At 37.1% G+C, this 19466-nt stretch overlaps 1 protein-coding gene across 3 annotated transcripts in view; it reads right to left on the bottom strand.

The window, feature by feature from the left end:
- The window catches only part of LOC309792517 (uncharacterized protein), a 210971-nt gene that overhangs the window by 152953 nt on the left and 38552 nt on the right, over positions 1-19466 (bottom strand). Inside the window, exon 2 of one of the 3 annotated variants that reach the window (XM_082602189.1) lies at positions 6570-6624. The exons of the other annotated variants lie outside the window; for them this stretch is intronic. The gene's annotated coding sequence lies outside the window, so the exon portion shown is untranslated. The remainder of the gene's footprint in view (positions 1-6569; positions 6625-19466) is intronic. 3 annotated transcript variants of the gene reach the window in all.

Genomic DNA, 19466 nt, shown 5'->3' with positions numbered 1-19466 from the left:
TTCACAGGAGTGTCTCATGTCTGCAGCCTGTCTTGATAATTGATATATCCTATAGACCTATGAGTATTACTCTTTATTCATTTTTCTCCCCTAAAGACTGAAAGTTCCATGTAAGGATACTGAAGTACATTTGCAGAATTTCTCCCTTTGAGCTGAAAGAAATATCTTTAAATCTGAAAGAAGTTTCCATAAACAGAGAGGAAATGTATCCATTATTACTGCTCCATGTTCACTACTTTGTCCTGTTATGCCCCCAGTTGCAATTATTCATATAATCTCCTTTGTTTCCAATCCATTTTAGCCCTATTAAAGAAAAAAGTTTATGCAAAAACTTAATTCTCTTTTAATTTGAGGATTTTATAAGTTAATTTGGCATTACGGTTTGCTAAATAAAGTCAAAAATTCCCACAATCACATGTAGCTATAGGCCACCTTACAGAGGCCATTCATAAATTATGTGTAGTATCTACTATTTGAACATACAGCCAATAATTTCATTTATAATATTAAAGTTATGGCTTTTCAAGTGTATTTCCAGATTCTAATTAACACCAGCTAATGAATTGAGCACTGGGGCCAAGGACACCATTAGAGAAAACTAATGAAAGGCCAACAGAATGTAATTATTTTTCAAAACAGAACTTGAAGTAACCACTGCTATTTTTAAAGCATATGATTATGGGATATTGTATATAGATATGATGACTCCATCAACTTTAAAAAGTGCTACTGAATGAAAGCTTCCTGAGGGTGGGGATTTTTACTATATTTGTCAGTACTCTATCCCCTGTGCTTTGAACAGTGCCTGGCACTTAGTAGATGCTTAAGTATTCTTTTGAGTTCGTGAATAAAAAGTTGATGTATCATATTCTACTAATTGACATTTTATAATAAGACCAATTACACTTTGGTTCTATAGCACAAAAATTTATTATCAGCATTATAACTCTGGAGTTTCACCAGACCCTAAAGTGCCTTCTGAATTATCAGAGGTACCACGGCATTCATGTTATACTGCAATTTAATAATCAATTGCATTTTATTGCATTCTGATCCTATGATCAGTGGTGACCAGGCCTCAAACCTGACAGAATAGTAGTGAGGTTTTGTAGACATTTTTCTTCCCATTGCTTAAACGAGGTCACAAACTTGTGTCCCTCAAGCGACATTTAGTTTGCAGATATACTTTATTTGGTCTTCACAGCACTGGTGTGTGTATATGTATACATACATACACACACATATATATTCTTTAAAAAATTGAAATGGTTGTCAAAGTTTACAAATCAGGTCACTTCATATCAAATTTTAGATTTGTGGAATCTCTTGAAAAAAAAGCATAATATCTGACAACACTGTGCCCAAATTTCCACATGGAATCAATAGGCAGAAGCTGAGTAACACCACTGTCTTTAAACAGGGCAGGTGCATTCTGTGTTGCCATACTTCCTACCACTCTCTTTTGTCCTCCCAATCAGATCTGTTCATTATGGTGCTCAGACTGTTCATTCTTAGAGAATAATTAAGAAGGACATGAAATACTTTACTTTGTACTCTTCACTCTTTAATATTATCTACAGGAATTCAAGTTTGTAAGTCCTGGCCTAAAGGATAGAGTACAATTGCTTTAGCGTGGCAGACCCAGCCCTTCATACTCTGACCCAGAGGAACGTGTTCATCCTTGTCTTCCCCCATGACTCTCCATTCAGTTTATTCTAAACAAAGCTCATTTCCTCAATGGACCATAACCATGCATTCTTGCCAGTATTTGTAGGATCTATACTTGGCACATGATCTTTCTAGTGGAATTCTGCTAATTTTTTCAAATATCATCCCCTCTCCTCCAGGATGCAACAAATATTTGTTAAATGCATATATGCCAAGCACTTTAATAGGTTCTATGGGATACAGAAGTAAACAAGGGTCACAAACCCTACCATAACAGAGATTAACAAGGAAGTCACCCTTGTTAATAATTACAAAAAAATAATTAAAATAAAGTGTGCTCTTGTCTGCTTTCCTGGCCATTGATGGTTTGCTCAGGAAGGGGTGGGGAGTGCCCAAAACAACCTAAAAGTTTTTCAATTCGAAAGAAATTTCATATACTGTGTATTTGGAAAGATCTCTCATAAATGCTCTCCCCCAAAAAAGGTGCACTAAAACATGGAAACAAATTGGAATTCAGATGAGAAGGTAAATGGCAGGAGAATAAAATAATCTTGAAATAACAGCTTAAAGAGTGGCAGAAGAAGATTGAAAACTGTCACTGCAGTCACCTGCCGATGTCTCATCATCTGTAGTTTAGAATGTGAAAGTGATAAGGAAAAAATAAAGAGTAAATATTGCAGAATGCAATAAGAAAGAAAATCTCAGCCAGCAGGTTTGTATGGATCCTGTCATAGAACAGATATTGCTTTTCATAATTCTGGTCAGTCAGGAAAATGAAGGAAGCAGATGTCAAGAACCTAACCTGGCCTTGGCTAGTCAAGGAACTGGGAATCATACCCTGTACTCTCGCTCACATTCTGAAATCTCCTCTATTCATTTTGCTGAGAGCAATCATATCCTAATACACCCGCCCCCCATCCGGGTTGCCAGAAACCAAGAGAGGAACATGGATTTATGATTTTAAACTTCTAATGACACCTTCAAACCAATGCTTTATTCTTCCTAAGAGTCTTCCCAATCCTAAAATTTTCAATGTCACTTATAAGTCAAAAATCTGCAGGCACAGAATTTTAAATTCTGCAATGGAGATGCAATTGACATTTCCTACATCTTCCTAGTGTGTCTTTCTTCACAACATTTTCACAGATGAGGAAACTAAGGCTCAATGATTTAAATTCGGTTTAAAAAACCAATATATATGGCACTTTGTTTTCTAAAGAGAAAACGATAGAACATTTGTTGAGGTAAATTGAACTGTACATATGTAATACAGTTTGAAATAAAAATCATTACAGTAGTATTTGTTTAACAAGAACTTATCAATAACCACATTAAGACACTAGAAGTTTCCACTGCTTAAAGAACTGGAATTTGAAAATGAAGGTGGAAGTAGGGAGGGTGTGGGGAACAAAGAAACTCAGCATATGGGGGTTTGTAGAGTTGAAAGATTATGAAGAAACCAGTGAATAAAACATATTTTTAGGGGCTTCCCTTGTGGCACAGTGGTTAAGAATCCGCCTGCTAATACAGGGGACATGGGTTCGAGCCCTGGCCTGGGAAGATCTCACATGCCGAAGAGCAACTAAGTCCGTGCACCACAACTCCTGAGCCTGCGCTCTAGAGCCTGCGAGCCACAACTACCGAGCTCGTGTACCACAACTACTGAAGTCCGCATGCCTAGACCCCCTGCTCCACAACAAGAGAAGCCACCGCAATGAGAAGCCCACGTACCACAACGAAGAGTAGCCCCCACTTGCCACAACTAGAGAAAGCTCGCGTGCAGCAATGAAGACCCATCACAGCCAAAAATAAATAAAATAAATAAAATTTAAATATATATATATTTTTAAATTATGTTGACCATAATGTGCTCTGCTCAGAGACTGAGATATATATGTATATACATGAATATATGTGAATGTTTATATTTGAATATATTTAAATATATTTAAGGGTTTATATAGATATAGACATATAATTTTAAGAAAGAGATAGGATTATAAAAAGAACTTCTAGAACACTGTCTTAATGAAAAAATTTCCACAAAAACTGAACATTGTAAAGAAGGTCATGGTCAGTGGTTGCCTAAATTAAACATACATAGATCCTGAAGACAATACATTTGCAGACCTGCATGCTAGTTTTACCTGCTTTTCCACTGTAATCATGACAGGAAAAAATGACAGAGCTGAAGGCCAACACTGCTCACCCTAGACCATTAGGGGCCTCGACTTAAACTGAACTGATCAGAACCAGACTACGCTCTGCTGAACGGAATTGAAGGAAGTGATCTGAATCAACACCACCAGCAATTAAGCAATGCTTTTAAACTCTGAACTTATGAGAAAATTATGACAGATTTTTAACAACATGAAAAAAATTAGGAGAGCCATGGTTACAACAACCAATGAGAGAGAACACAGTGCGTTAGGCTTTGACTGTGAGTTCAGCTCATCATTCTGGCTGGTAGTTTTCACAGTGGAGATGGAGATGGAGATGGAGATGGAGATGCAAGCAATGCCCAGGGAAGGGCAGAAGTTTTCGTGATGCTAGAACATATCTTAGGACCCAACTTTTAAATAAAGACCTTGTCGTAACATATCAATGTTTACTCTATACATGTCCCTTTCTCCTAAGATAAATTTTAGAAAAATAAACTATATTATAATTATCAGTTCACCTATCCAACTTACCAACTAAACGAGAGCTCAACAATGGAAGAATCAATGCCTTATTCATTTTGTAACTACAATTTCCAACACAGTGTACACCACAGGTATGTAGGTATGAAATAAATTTTTACTGACTCACCTCATAAAATTATTATGTACAACATGCACCTAAGTGAGAGAATCTAAATATTTGAAGTTTTCCAGTTTGCTAGCTTCTGACTGATGAAAATTTTACTAGTCACAGATGTCCCTAGAGCTTGTGGGCAAGAACCAATAAACTAATGTGGTTTCTATACTATGAAGCATAAATTGAAATAAAATACTAAATCCTAGTCTATCCCATAAATATGCATTTATGAAATATTTGAAAGGTAAATTATGCAAATATGTGTTTAAGGAATTTAGACATCATGGATCATTGACCTGTTGGGCCTCAACAACTTCCTCAAAACCATTAGCATCTATTATGTAAATTCACATTTACAGAGCTAATAAAACGCACATTAGTCAACCAACAGCAGGATTACTTATCTGAGGTGGTCTCATGTTTACAGGTCCAGATTTATTTTTCTTTTAAGAAAAATAGCCACAATATATTAATTTGAGAGCTGAAACTTGAATATAAACAGGGAGTTTTTGCCTCTTTCATTTTTAATACCTTTAGATTTTTCAATTTGGCTGACACAATTCAGAGTAATTGATGGGTTTTCTTTTTTTTTTTTTTAGGGCTTCAAATGCTTGGCTTTTATGTATTTATTTATTTATTTTTGGCTGTGTTGGGTCTTTGTTTCTGTGCGAGGGCTTTCTCTAGTTGTGGCAAGCGGGGGCCACTCTTCATCGCAGTGCGCGGGCCTCTCACTATCATAGCCTCTCTTGTCGCGGAGCACAGGCTCCAGACGCGCAGGCTCAGTAGTTGTGGCTCAATGGCCTAGTTGCGCCATGGCATGTGGGATCTTCCCAGCCTAGGGCTTGAACCCGTGTCCCCTGCATTAGCAGGCAGATTCTCAACCACTGCGCCACCAGGGAAGCCGATGGGTTTTCTTATAATGTAAACAACCAAAGTTAGAATATATAATATAACTATACGGCTACTGAAATATGCATGACTTTCCATTGTTTTTAATGTATAGAACTTTTTACTTTAAGATAAACTGGAAGTTATGTAGCAAAAGAGCTTGTAGAAACAAATGGAAATGATGTAAAAACAATCCTACTGTTACAAATCAACTACAAATTCAATGGCATACTCAATGCATATGAATAATGTCATCTCAAAATAGGATATTATTGCAAAAGAAATTTAGCAGTGGCATGTTTTTAAGAAATAGTTTTCATTCTGTTAACATCTTATTGAGCTTTTTGATTATTATTTATTTAATCAGGAAGTTTTTTTAATTAAAAATTTTGATTATGTTAGAAGTTTATAAACTATATCAGAACTACCAAAGATAGGAGAGGGCTTTTTGCAGATTTTTCAATTTGAAAATTATTGGACTCATAAGTATAGTATATGAAATCCCTATAATAAGTGAAATGAGATACTCTGCAATATTTTCTTTGGAATATTAGATTTAACTTAGTAACCTAAAAAACACTCTCTGGTTTTCTGATTCAACCATCTCACCTTCCTCCTAACACCCATGAAATTAAACCAATAACTCAAAGTAATGGGGCTTTAATGGTGGACAATGAGCCTTGTTAGGACAGTGATAAAGATATATACGACTGGAGATATCCACAGAACCCCTCGATTTACAAACATGAGCAATGGCTATTTAAAGACTAGACCTCCCTGAAAGGACTAATTCACAAAACTACAGTAATATTTTAGACAATCATTTATTATTAGAATCTCATTGATACCCAACAAGTTTAATATGAATTTTAAGCAACTTTCAGTGATGAAATACTTTTCCATGGTTCTTTTGATGCCATTTCTAACTTTATCCTCAGTGTCTAGCCTTATTATACAGTTAATAGATGCTCAGAAGTACTTATTTAATACATAAGTCCCAGGTTGATAGGTCACTTTAAACGAAGGGAGTAGCCAAATATATATTTTTTCATTCAGGCAAAACAATTGATCCAAAAGTTTGATGCAACTTATTTTAGACTGCTTTTATTTGGGTGGAGGGGCATTAAATATAACACTATACTTACCAGCTGAAATTCCAAACTACTAAATAAGTCAATCCAAATTATTTAATCAAAAAGAAATATCTTACTTACCAAACTATGTCCTGGGCAATATATACAGTAGCTAGAAATATGCTATTTAGGCCTTCTAAGAGCAATGAATGAAATAAAAAGTTAGTTTTATACAAATCTGTCAGTTATCCTAACTTGAGAGTCAACACATTGAGAGTCAGACTGTGTCTCACTTCTGCCCACAGCACCTTGCAGATGGTATGCTTCACCAAAGTTTGTTGGGCTAAGTGAGAGAAAGAAGATTCTATAAAACTTCTTCTCAGAGCCTGATTAACTGCACTAATTTTTTTAGTAAATTTAGATTTTGAGCCCTTAAATCAAAGATAAAATTCAGAAAACCATATACCTCCTTATAAAATACAGAATAATCTCACACACACATGTACACACACACAATATGCTATTCTTGGTGTTTCACTATTGAGTAAAATGAGATGTGTCTATTTTCAAAATGGATTAAATAGCTTTGGAAATGCCACTTAGCTTATATGATAAAATAGGTTTGCTCCATACGATCTTCTAAATGCACATCTACTGAAACATCATCTACATGTTTATGTCTAAACTCTTGTTCATCAGGGACTCTAAGATGTGAGAACTAGTACTATTCCTATGTTCCTTCTTTGGTAACCCTCCCAGTTTTCAGAATTTGTTATAATAACAAAATAGCATCTGAGAGCAAAAATATGTAATCTATCTTTACTGTGAATATTGGTAAGAACAAAACCCTCAATACCTCACCAGGAAAATGGTCAAAAAATATACATCTGAAATATTATTATTGTAAAAATGGAAGCAAGAGAATTCCTATATCAAAGTAGAGAAAATTAGATCAGAATTTTCTTTTCAGTGTGACATTTTCAAAATTTTTAAATTTAATGATCAAAACTAAACATTATCTCCCTCATTTTTCTCATTTTCCACGGCCTTCCCCTTCCCCAAGCTCACAAAGAAAAATGAGAGAAAAGGAAATACAATTTCCTTCAAAACATTCCTCTCCAATCTCTTAGTCTCCTCATGCTAATTTCTGAGCTCCTTTAGACCTGCTTTTAAAGTCCTTCAATCCTTGCTTGATGTGCTTCCATCTTGCCCCTACTAAACTTGGTGGTACAGCTGAACTGGAGAACAGAAGGGAAAGTTGTGCAAGCTGAAATAGACCAATCTCCTGACGCTCTGTCTGGTTTTATCTTTTATCTGCTCTTGCTATAAACTGAGATAGAATGCAAAAAGGTGTCAGTTCTTCTAAGAGCACAGCTCTCTTATACTGTTGATGAAAAAAAGAGATGCAACTGTGTTCAAGGCAGGCTCCATAGTGCTTGAAATCTTGTGAAAAGAAAAAGCCGCCCAGGGTTCACAGCCCATACTCAAAGCAATGTGTTGGAGGAGATGCACAAAGTGAAGTTTTAAGCCACCAATGGAAGAATTAAAAAGAAAAAAAGGGGCTTCCCTGGTGGCGCAGTGGTTGAGAGTCCGCCTGCCGATGCAGGGGACACGGGTTCGTGCCCCGATCCCGGAAGATCCCACATGCCGCGGAGCGGCTGGGCCCGCGAGCCATGGCCGCGGAGCCTGTGTGTCCGGAGCCTGTGCTCCGCAACAGGAGAGGCCACAGCAGTGAGAGGCCCGCGTACAGCAAAAAAAAAAAAAAAAGAAAAAAAAAAAAAAAGAAAAAAAGGCTGAGCATTATTTTGATGATAATTGACATACAAACTGTTCAATTTCAGCACAAATTTAGTTCAGCATTTTGTCTTTAGTCAAACTTGGATACTCTCCAAAATATGTTAAGATAAAACTGGTTCTAAAATAATTTTTTGCTTAGGTCTGCATATACCCTACATAAGCCTCCAAAGTGATTAACAATCATGTCTAATTTATTCTTATCCTAAACTTGTCAGGATTCAAATATATTAAAGCCAGAAGTGTTTTGCATGATTACTGTTTGAAATAAGATGAGATTTACAGTATTGTAACCAATGCCCTAGAATGCCTCGACCTTAGCTCCAGAAAATCCTTACTCTCCCTTCTCATAGTTACTGAGACATGTGGAAACACACACACACACATACACACAGTGACCAATGTGAAAAAAACACCATTTTGTAATCTGAGTCATATCTTAATGCCCTAATACTGAACTAATTGGTAGAAGATGTCCACACCTCAGGTCAGCAAGAACTTTATCTTAAGTCAAAATTCAAATTCTTTAGCCATTCCCATGATAAATAAACTCAGGATGATGAGCAGCTAACTCAAACAAGCATCAAGAAAGAGAACATTTAAACAACTAGCCTATCCCCAAAAGTTTTGCCTGGATCATTATATACAGTCATCCCTCGGTATTCATGAGAGATTGGTTCTAGGACCCCACATGGATACCAGAATCTGCAGATGCTCAAGTCCCTTATATAAAATGACACAGTATTTGCAAATAACCCAAACACATTCACCCCAATACTTTAAATCATCTCTAGATTACTTATAATATCTAATATAATGTAAATGCTATGCAAATAGTTGCTGGCAGACAGCAGATGCATGTTATGCTTTTTGGAACTTTCTGGATTTTTTTAAATATTTCAATCCACAGTTGGTTGAATCCATGGATGCAGAACCCATGGATATAGAGGGCCCACTGTATACCTCTACCTCCTGGAAGCAATGAAGTTAAAGAGAAGAAGGGGTATAGGGTCATGTTTCTGATCACACAGTGCCCCTACCCATCAGTAAACATAGCCTGTTCAAAGTCTTAAGCTAGGTTTACTCATTCATTCAACAGATTTTGAACATCTACTATAGACCAAGCACTGTTCTAGATAATAGAGATATAAATTATCAGTTCCTTCCATAGAGAAGTAGAACTCATATAAAGAAAACAGAAGGAATGGCCCTCCTACCTACTACATGCAAGTTATTCTTTCATGAATAAGACCTGGATTTATCATCAAAGAGTCTAATTGGAAAGAAAAAAAAACTACCAAATAAACACAAGGGTGAAATTACATTGTTCCCTTTGAATCAATGATCCCACCTTTAAATTCTTTCTTAAAGCAATATTCAAAAATATGGAGATAGGTGATGTCAGCATCATGGTGGTATAAGATGTCCCTAATTTTTGTCCCCCTTTTAACATCTAAAATTCAGCATCTATCCATGAACAAAAGTGCCTCTGTGGGAGCTGTGGGACCAGCACCATACACTAAGGGACCTGAGAGGAGTCTTATCCCTTGTGAATTGGGTCATAGACAGGCAGACTCCACTATGGGCTGTGGAACTAGCAGAAGCCTGTGAACTGGCTGCAACCTCTCTCAGCTGTGGTCCAGGAGTACCTGGAAAACACTGACTTGGGCAGATACCCACATGATGAGAGAGCCTTTGTAGAAGTCCAGGTTTATAGAGGAAAAGTTCTAGCACTCTGCTGGAGTTTTTAAAAAATACAAATTTGGATTCATTGGAGTGGTTGAGAGGAGCTGTGCCTACATCACCCCTCGCTACAAGGTGGCACAGCTCAGAAAAAGAGGTTGGGGGTCCCTCCCACAGGGGCCAGCGTCTGCAGGGAAGGAAGAAACCACAGTCTTGAGCTGTAGCACCACTTTGGGGAAAACAAAAGAGAGGTTACCAACAGCTAGCCTGATGCACTGTAAGACCATGAGAAAACGTACAAACTTAAATGTTCTGCTACAAGACAGAGAAAGAAGTGGAGCAAGTCTAACCATATACAAGATCAGAGAAGGCCCCCAAATATAAGCAGGATCAACAAAAATATCTCTCAACTGAAGGCAGCTCGTAAAGATTGGAGGAGTTGACTGCTACTTCAAATGTGAAAACAGCAATGCAAAACTCCAAAGAACATGAAGAGTCAAGGAAATATGCCATCAACAGGTCATAATAATCTTACAGTAACCAAACCCCAAGATACAGATATCTGTGATTTACCTAAAAAAGAATTCAAAGAAACCTCAAAATAGAAATAGAGGGGATGGGAAGATGTAAGACTGGGGTAAGGGATTGAGAGGTACAAACTACCATGTATAAAATGGATAGACTACAAGGATGTGTTGTACAGCATAGGGAAATATAGCCATTGTTTTGTAGTGACTTTAAATAGGTTATAATGTATAAAAATAGAGTTGCTATTTGTACACCTGAAACTAACATGCTGTTATAAATAAAATATACTTCAATTCTTAAAAAAGAACCAATATTAGAATCATTGGAGTTCCAGAAGAAGACGAAAGGGAAAAGGAGACAGAAAACATTTTTTTAAGGTGGACTATTTTTTTTTGATACAAGTTATTTTTTAATTGAAGTATAGTTAATTTGCAATGTTGCGTTAGTTTTAAGTGTATTGCAAAGTGATTCAGTTATATATATATATGTATATATATATATATACACATACATGTATATATTCTTTTTCAGATTCTTTTCAGAAAGCTTATTTAAAGAAATAACAACTGAGAACTTCTCAAATTTGGGGAGAGGCTTGGACATCCAAGTTCATTAAACTAATACATCACTCATTATTTCAATTCAAAATAATCTCCTCCAAGAAACCTTATAATGAAACTGTCAAAACTCAAATCAAAAAAAAAAGAGAGAATCCTAAAAGCAGCAAGAGAAAAAAATATTGTAACCTACAAAGAAACCCCCATTACACTATCATCAGATTTCTCAGCAGAAACCCTACAGGTCAGGAGAGAATGGGATGATATATTCAAAGTGTTGAAAGAAAAAAAATTGCCAGGCAAGAATAGTCTATATGGCAAAGTTATCCTTCAAAATGACAAATAAAAGCTGAGGAACTTCTTTGCCACTAGAACTGCCTTACAAGAAATGCTGAAATGAGTTCTTCAAACTGAAATGAAAAGACACTAATTAGTAACATGAAAACATACAAAAATATGCAACACACTGGTAAGAGTAAATATATCATCAGAATCCAAAAGCTCTAAATCTGGAATATGATAGTGTGTTGATTAACTATATTATAAAGGTTAAAATATTTTTTTAAAAAACTATAGCTACTATAATTTCTTAATGAATACACAATATAAAAAGAGGTAAATCATGATATTAAAAACATAAAAGAGGGGAGTCAAAGAGTAGAGTTTCTATACACAACCAAAGTTAAGTTGCTATCAGCTTAAAATGGACTGTTATATCTGTCAAATGTTTTATGTAAGCCTCATGGTAACCACAAAGCAAAAACCTATAGTAAATTCACAAAAGTTAAAGAGAAGGGAATCAGAGGATAGCACCAAAAATGAGTGTCAGTAAAGCAGAGAAATATTAACTAAGCCTTAGAGAGCTCCATTATTAGGCCACAGGGTACAGTGAGGGAACCAGCAGAGGAGCCTGAGAAGGAGCCACCAATAAGGCAAAAAGAAAACCAGGTGAGTTTGGTGAAGAAAGGAGTGAGAGATGAAATGTCAACAAATACTGATGACAGGTCACGTAATATGAGTGTGAGAATTGAATGGGGGATTTAGTAAGGTGACCTTAAGACCTTGACAAGAGCAATTTTAGTGGTGTGGTCAAGATGAGACCCTGACTGAGATAAATGTAAGAGAGAATCAATGAGCAAAGGACATGTTTTTGTAGAACTTTGCTGTAAAGCAGAGCAAAGGACTGGATTGGTGATGGACGAGATATTGAAGGAAGATGTGTTTGTTGCTGTTGTTGTTTTTAATAAAGGAAATAACCACATATTAACAAGTGTATTTCAGAAGGGAGTGAAAGAAAGGACTCTTGGAGATAGAAAGAGTGATGTGCTTGACTGGTGATAAAAAATGGCATCCAGTGTACAAGGGAGATAGAAAGAGTGATGTGCTTGACTGGTGATAAAAAATGGCATCCAGTGTACAAGGATAGTCTTTAGGTAGGAGCAGTAATATTTCTCTCTGGTGGCAGGCAAGAAAGCACAGTATATTGAGGCACATATTGATGGTAGGTAGATGGGTGGAGTTTGTGGAGGGTCTTCTGATTTCTTGAAGCAAGAAGATGGAGAAAATACGTTGCAGGTTTGAAGCAGGACAAGAAAGTGATAAATCATCTAAGAGACTGGGAGCATAAACGATCACTTGCGGGAGTATAAGGCTTGGTGTGGTTGCCTGGAGACATTAAGAGTGCATTTCAGACACATGGTCACCAATTCAAAGTCCATGAAGATGTGTTTTTTCCTCCACATTTAGCTTCACCAGTTCAGGTGTGGAGCTGAATTTAACCAGGATTATGATTCTGCCAAACTGCAAAGAAAAGAAAGAAGGGCAAGGAACTTTTGGGTGTGGTCAATGGAGTGACCATAGTGATCGACCATAGGATCTCACCAGGCTAAAAAATAGGGAGAGGACACCAAGGGGCAAGGGAGAAGAGAAAGGAGCTGAGATCAACGGATTGGAGATCCTAGTCAGATCAAAGAATCATTGAAGTTGGGTGTCTAGAGGAAGAAGACCAGGGATAAGAGGTGGTAGTCAGAGAGCGGGATGCATGGAATTGAGTTTGTGGAAGGGTTGTGGTTGGTTGGCAATAACAAGAACTGATCATATCTTATATCTGACCAATAACCTTCCATGGTTTGTCTCTGCGGATAAAATAAAAGCTACAGCCCTCGCGTTAGCTTCAAGACTCCACTCTCAGCTTGCTTCTCACTGTTTGCCCCTGTACCCCCCAACTCCCTACCTTTCCACTTCATCTCTTAAACTACCCTAATACAGTCCACTTAAGCCATTTTAATCTCTATGCTGCTCATTGAGACATGTTTTGAAGTCTCTATGCTGGCTGTTCCCCAAGATTCTTCAATCCCCTCCTTCAAAGTCTTTGCCCAATTGTCACTTCTCCAATGATACCTTCCCTGACCATCCAAATTAAATGTATAACCCACCTCGGGTCCTAACACTTCCTACCCATCCTCCCTTCTTTCTTTTCTCCATAACATTTACCATCCCCAATAGTACACAACATACTTATTTTGTCTCTTGCTCATCTTACCCCTACTGGAATATGAGTTCCACAAAGACAGAGACTTTCCCTAGTTTTAATTACAACTGTTTTCTCAGCACCTAGCATATAGTAAGAACTCAATTAATATGCACTGAATGAATGAATTACTTTTATTCATTACTGTTAATTTTTGCTATGTTAATAGGTATAAATGTCACTATGTTCTTTTTTTCTAACATCTTTACTGGGGTATAAGTGCTTTACAATGTTGTGTTAGTTTCTGCTGTATAACAAAGTGAATCAAGCTATATGTATACATATATCCCCATATCCCTTCCCTCTGGCATCTTCCTCACACTCTCCCTGTGCTATGCAGCTGCTTCCCACTAGCTATCTATTTTACATTTGGTCGTGTATATATGTCAGTGTTACTCTCTCACTTCGTCCCAGCTTACCCTTACCCGTCCCCATGTCCTCAAGTCCATTCTCTACATCTGTCTTTATTCCTGTCCTTGTCCCTAGGTTCATCAGAACTTTTTTTCTTTAGATTCCATATATATGTGTTAGCATATGGTATTTGTCTTTCTCTTTCTCACTTACTTCACTCTGTACTACAGACTCTAGGTCCATCCAACTCACTATAAATAACTCAATTTCGTTTCTTTTTATGGCTGAGTAATATTCCATTGTATATATGTGCCACATCTTCTTTATCCATCCATCGATGGACACTTAGGTTGCTTCCATGCCCTGGCTATTGCAAATAGTCCTGCAAAGAACATTGCAGTACATGTCTCTTTTTGAATTATGGTTTTCTCAGGGTATATGCCCAGTAGTGGGACTGCTGGGTCATATGGTAGTTCTATTTTTAGTTTTTTGAGGAACTTCCATACTGTTCTCCATAGTGGCTATATCAATTTACATTCCCACCAACAGTGTGAGAGGGTTCCCTTTTCTCCACATCCCCTCCAGCATTTATTGTTTGTATATTTTTTTGATCTACACACTATCCTGACCGGTGTGAGGTGATACCTCACTGTAGTTCTGATTTGAATTTCTCTAATGATTAGTGATGTTCAGCATCCTTTCATATGTTTGTTGGCAATCTATATATCTTCTTTGCAGAAACGTCTATTTAGGTCTTCTGCCCATTTTTGGATTGAGTTGTTTTTGTTTTTGTTTTTTTTTTAAAGAGGTACATACAACTTTACAAGGAATCGCACTTCTGGGTTTTTTTTTTTATATATATATATATATTTATTTATTTATTTATTTTTGGCTGCGTTGGGTCTTCGTTTCTGTGTGAGGGCTTTCTCTAGTTGTGGCAAGCGGGGGGCCACTCTTCATCGCGGTGCGCGGGCCTTTCACTATCGCGGCCTCTCTTGTTGCGGAGCACAGGCTCCAGACGCGCAGGCTCAGTAGTTGTGGCTCACGGGCCCAGGTGCTCCGCGGCATGTGGGATCTTCCCAGACCAGGGCTCGAACCCGTATCCCCTGCATTGGCAGGCAGATGCTCAACCACTGCGCCATCAGGGAAGCCCCGAGTTGTTTGTTTTTTTGATATTGAGCTGCATGAGTTGCTTGTATATTTTGGAGATTAATCCTTTGTCAGTTGCTTCATTTGCAAATATTTGCTCCCATTCTGAAGCTTGTCTTTTCGTCTTGTTTACGCTTTCCTTTGCTGTGCAAAAGCTTTTAAGTTTCATTAGGTCCCATTTGTTTATGTTTGTTTTTATTTCCATTTCTCTAGGAAGTGGGTCAAAAAGGATCTTGCTGTGATTTATGTCATAGAATGTTCTGCTTATGTTTTCCTCTGAGTTTTATAGTGAATGGCCTTAAGTTTAGGTCTTTAATCAATTTTGAGTTTATTTTTCTGTATGGTGTTAGGGAGTGTTCTAATTTCATTCTTTTACATTGAAAGGGTATCTTTTCTCCATTGTAGATTTTTGCCTCCTTTATCAAAGATAAGGTGACCATAGGTGCATGGGTTTATCTCTGGGATTTCTATCCTGTGCCATTGATCTATATTTCTGTTTTTGTGCAAGTACCATACTATCTTGATTACTGTAGCTTTGTAGTATAGTCTGAAGTCAGGGAGCCTGATTCCTCCAGCTCCATTTTTCTTTCTCAAGATTGCTTTGGCTATTCGGGGTCTTTTGTGTTTCCATACAAATTGTGAAATTGTTTGCTCTGGTTCTCTGAAAAATGCCATTGGTAGTTTGATAGGGATTGCATTCAATCTGTAGATTGCTTTGGGTAGTATAGTCATTTTCACAATGTTGATTCTTCTAATCCAAGAACATGGTACAAACATCTGTTTGTATCATCTTTCATTTCTTTCATCAGTGTCTTATAGTTCTATGCATACAGGTCTTTTGTCTCCTTAGGTAGGTTTATTCCTAGGTATTTTATTCTTTTCGTTGCAATGGTAAATGGGAGGGTTCCTTAATTTCTCTTTCAGAATTTTCATCATAAGTGTATAGGAATGCAAGAGATTTCTGTGCATTAATTCAGTATCCTGCTACTTTACCAAATTCATTGATTAGCTCTAGTAGTTTTCTGGTAGCATCTTTAGGATTCTCTATGTATAGTATCATGTCATCTGCAAACAGTGACAGCTTTACTTCTTCCTTTCCGATTTGGATTCCTTCTATTTCTTTTTGTTCTCTGATTGCTGTGACTAAAACTTCCAAAACTATGTTGAATAATAGCAGTAAGAGTGGGCAGCCTTGTCTTGTTCCTGATCGTAGAGGAAACGCTTTCAGTTTTTCACCACTGAGAATGATGTTGGCTGTGGGTTTGTCAAATATGGGCTTTATTATGCTAAGTTAGGCTCCCTCTATGCCTACTTTCTGGAGAGTTTTTATCATAAATGGGTGTTGAATTTTGTCGAAAGCTTTTTCTGCATCTATTGAGATTATCATATGGATTTTTATCCTTCAGTTTGTTAATATGGTGTATCACGTTGATTTGCATATACTCAAGAATCCCTGCATTCCTGGGATAAACCCCTCTTGATCATAGTGTATGATCCTTTTAATGTGCTGTTGGATTCTGTTTGCTAGTATTTTGTTGAGGATTTTTGCATCTATGTTCATCAGTGATGTTGGCCTGTAGTTCTCTTTTTGTGTTACATCTTTAGTTTTGGTATCAGGGTGATGGTGGCCTTGTAGAATGAGTTTGGGAGTGTTCCTTCCTCTGCTATATTTTGGAAGAGTTTGAGAAGGATAGGTGTTAACTCGTCTCTAAATGTTTGATAGAATTCACCTGTGAAGCCATCTGGTCCTGGGCGTTTGTTTGTTGGAAGATTTTTATTCACAGTTTTAATTTCAGTGCTTGTGATTGGTCTGTTTATATTTTCTATTTCTTCCTGGTTTAGTCTCAGAAGGTTGTGCTTATCCAAGAATTTGTCCATTTGTTCCAGGCTGTCCATTTTACTGGCATATAGTTGCTTGTAGTAATCCCTCATGATCCTCTGTATTTCTGCAGTGTCAGTTGTTACTTCTCCTATTTCATTTCTAAATCTGTTGATCTGAGTCTTCTCCCTTTTTTTCCTGATGAGTCTGGTTAATGGTTTATCTATTTTTTTTATCTTCTCAAAGAACCAGCTTTTAGTATTATTGATCTTTGGTACTGTTTCTTTTATTTCTTTCTCATTTATTTCTGATCTGATCTTTATGATTTCTTTCCATCTGCTAACTTTGGGGGTTTTTGTTCTTTCTCTAATTGCTTTAGGTGTAAGATTAGGTTGTTTATTTGAGATTTTTCTTGTTTCTCGAGGTAGGATTGTATTGCTATAAACTTCTTAGAAATGCTTGTGCTGCATCCCATAGGTTTTGAGTTGTCATGTTTTCATTATCATTTGTTTCTAGGTATTTTTTGATTTCCTCTTTGATTTCTTCAGTGATCTCATGATTATTTAGTAGCTTAATGTTTAGCCTCCATTCTTTGTGTTTTTTTTACACTTTTTTTCCTGTGATTGATATCTAGTCTTATAGCATTGTTGTCGGAAAAGATACTTGATACGAGTTCAATTTTCTTTAATTTACCAGGGCTTGATGTGTGACCCAAGATATGGTCTATACTGGAGAATGTTCCATGAGCGCTTGAGAAGAAAATGTATTCTGTTGTTTTTGGATGGAATGTCCTATAAATATCAATTAAGTCCATCTTGTTTAATGTATCATTTAAAGCTTGTGTTTCCTTATTTATTTTCATTTTGGATGACCTGTCCATTGGTGAAAGTGGGATGTTAAAGTCCCCTACTATGATTGTGTTACTGTCAATTTCCCCTTTTATGGCTGTTAGCATTTGCTTTCTATATTGAGGTGCTCCTATGTTGGATGCATAAATATTTACAATTGTTATATCTTTTTTTTTTTTTTTTTTGCGGTACGCGGGCCTCTCACTGTTGTGGCCTCTCCCGTTGCAGAGCACAGGCTCCAGATGCGCAGGCTCAGTGGCCACGGCTCACAGGCCCACCCGCTCTGCGGCATGTAGGATCTTCCCAGACCGGGTCATGAACCCGTGTCCCTTTCATCAGCAGGCAGACTCTCAACCACTGCGCCACCAGGGAAGCCCATATTTTCTTCTTGGATTGATCTCTTGATCATTATGTAGCGTCCCTCTTTGTCTCTTGTAATAGTCTTTACTTTAAAGTCTATTTTGTCTGATATAAGAACTGCTACTCCACCTTTCTTTTGATTTTCATTTGCATGGAATATCTTTTTCCATACCCTCACTTTCAGTCTGCATGTGTCTGTAGGTCTGAAGTGGGTCTCTTGTAGATAGTATATATACGGGTCTTGCTTTTGTATCCGTTCAGCCAGTCTATGTCTTTTGATGGGAGCATTTAATCCATTTACATTTAAGGTAATTATTGATATGTATGTTCCTATTCCCATTTTCTTAATTGTTTTGGGTTTGTTATTGTAGGTCTTTTCCTTCTCTTGTGTTTCCTGCCTAGAGAATTTCCGTTAGCATTTGTTGTAAAGCTGGTTTGGTGGTGCTGAATTCTCTTAGCTTTTGTTTGTCTGTAAAGGTTTTAATTTCTCTGTCAAATCTGAATGAGATCCTTGCTGGGTAGAGTAATCTTGGTTGTAGGTTTTTCCCTTTCATCACTTTAAATATGTCCTGCCACTCCCTTCTGGAATGCAGAGTTTCTGCTGAAAGATCAGTGTTAACCTTATGGGGATTCCTTTGTATGTTATTCATTGCTTTTCACTTAATGCTTTTAATATTTTTTCTTTGTATTTAATTTTGATAGTTTGATTAATAGTGTCTTGGAGTGTTTCTCCTTGGATTTATCCTGTATGGGACTGTTTGCACTTCCTGGGCTTGACTGACCATTTCCTTTCCCATGTTAGGTAAGTTTTCAACTATAATCTCTTCAAATATTTTCTCAGACCCTCTTTTTTTCTCTTCTTCTTCTGGGACCCTTATAATTTGAATGTTGGTGCAATTAATATTGTCCCAGAGGTCTCTGAGATGGTCCTCAATTCTTTTCATTCTTTTTTCTTTATTCTCCTCTGCAGTAGTTATTTCCACTATTTTATCTTCCAGGTCATTTATCTGTTCTTCTGCTTCAGTTATTCTGCTATTGATTCCTTCTAGAGTATTTTTAATTTCATTTATTGTGTTGTTCATCATTGTTTGCTTGCTCTTTAGTTCTTCTAGGTCCTTGTTAAACATTTCTTGTATTTTCTCCATTCTATTTCCAAGATTTTGGATCACCTTGACTATCATTACTCTGAATTCTTTTTCAGGTAGACTGCCTATTTCCCCTTCATTTGTTTGGTTTCGTAGGTTTTTACCTTGCTCCTTCATCTGCTGCATATTTCTCTGTCTTCACATTTTGTTTAACTTACTGTGTTTGGGGTCTCCTTTTCGCAGGCTGCAGGTTCACAGTCCCTCTTACTTCTGGTGTCTTCCCCCAGTGAGTGAGGTTGCTTCAGTGGCCTGTGTAGGCTTCCTGGTGGAGGGG

Source organism: Mesoplodon mirus (genome assembly GCF_964341445.2).
Source record: "Mesoplodon mirus genome assembly, chromosome: 17".
NCBI lineage: Eukaryota > Metazoa > Chordata > Mammalia > Artiodactyla > Ziphiidae > Mesoplodon > Mesoplodon mirus.
This window is presented reverse-complemented; position numbering and strand designations above follow the sequence as displayed.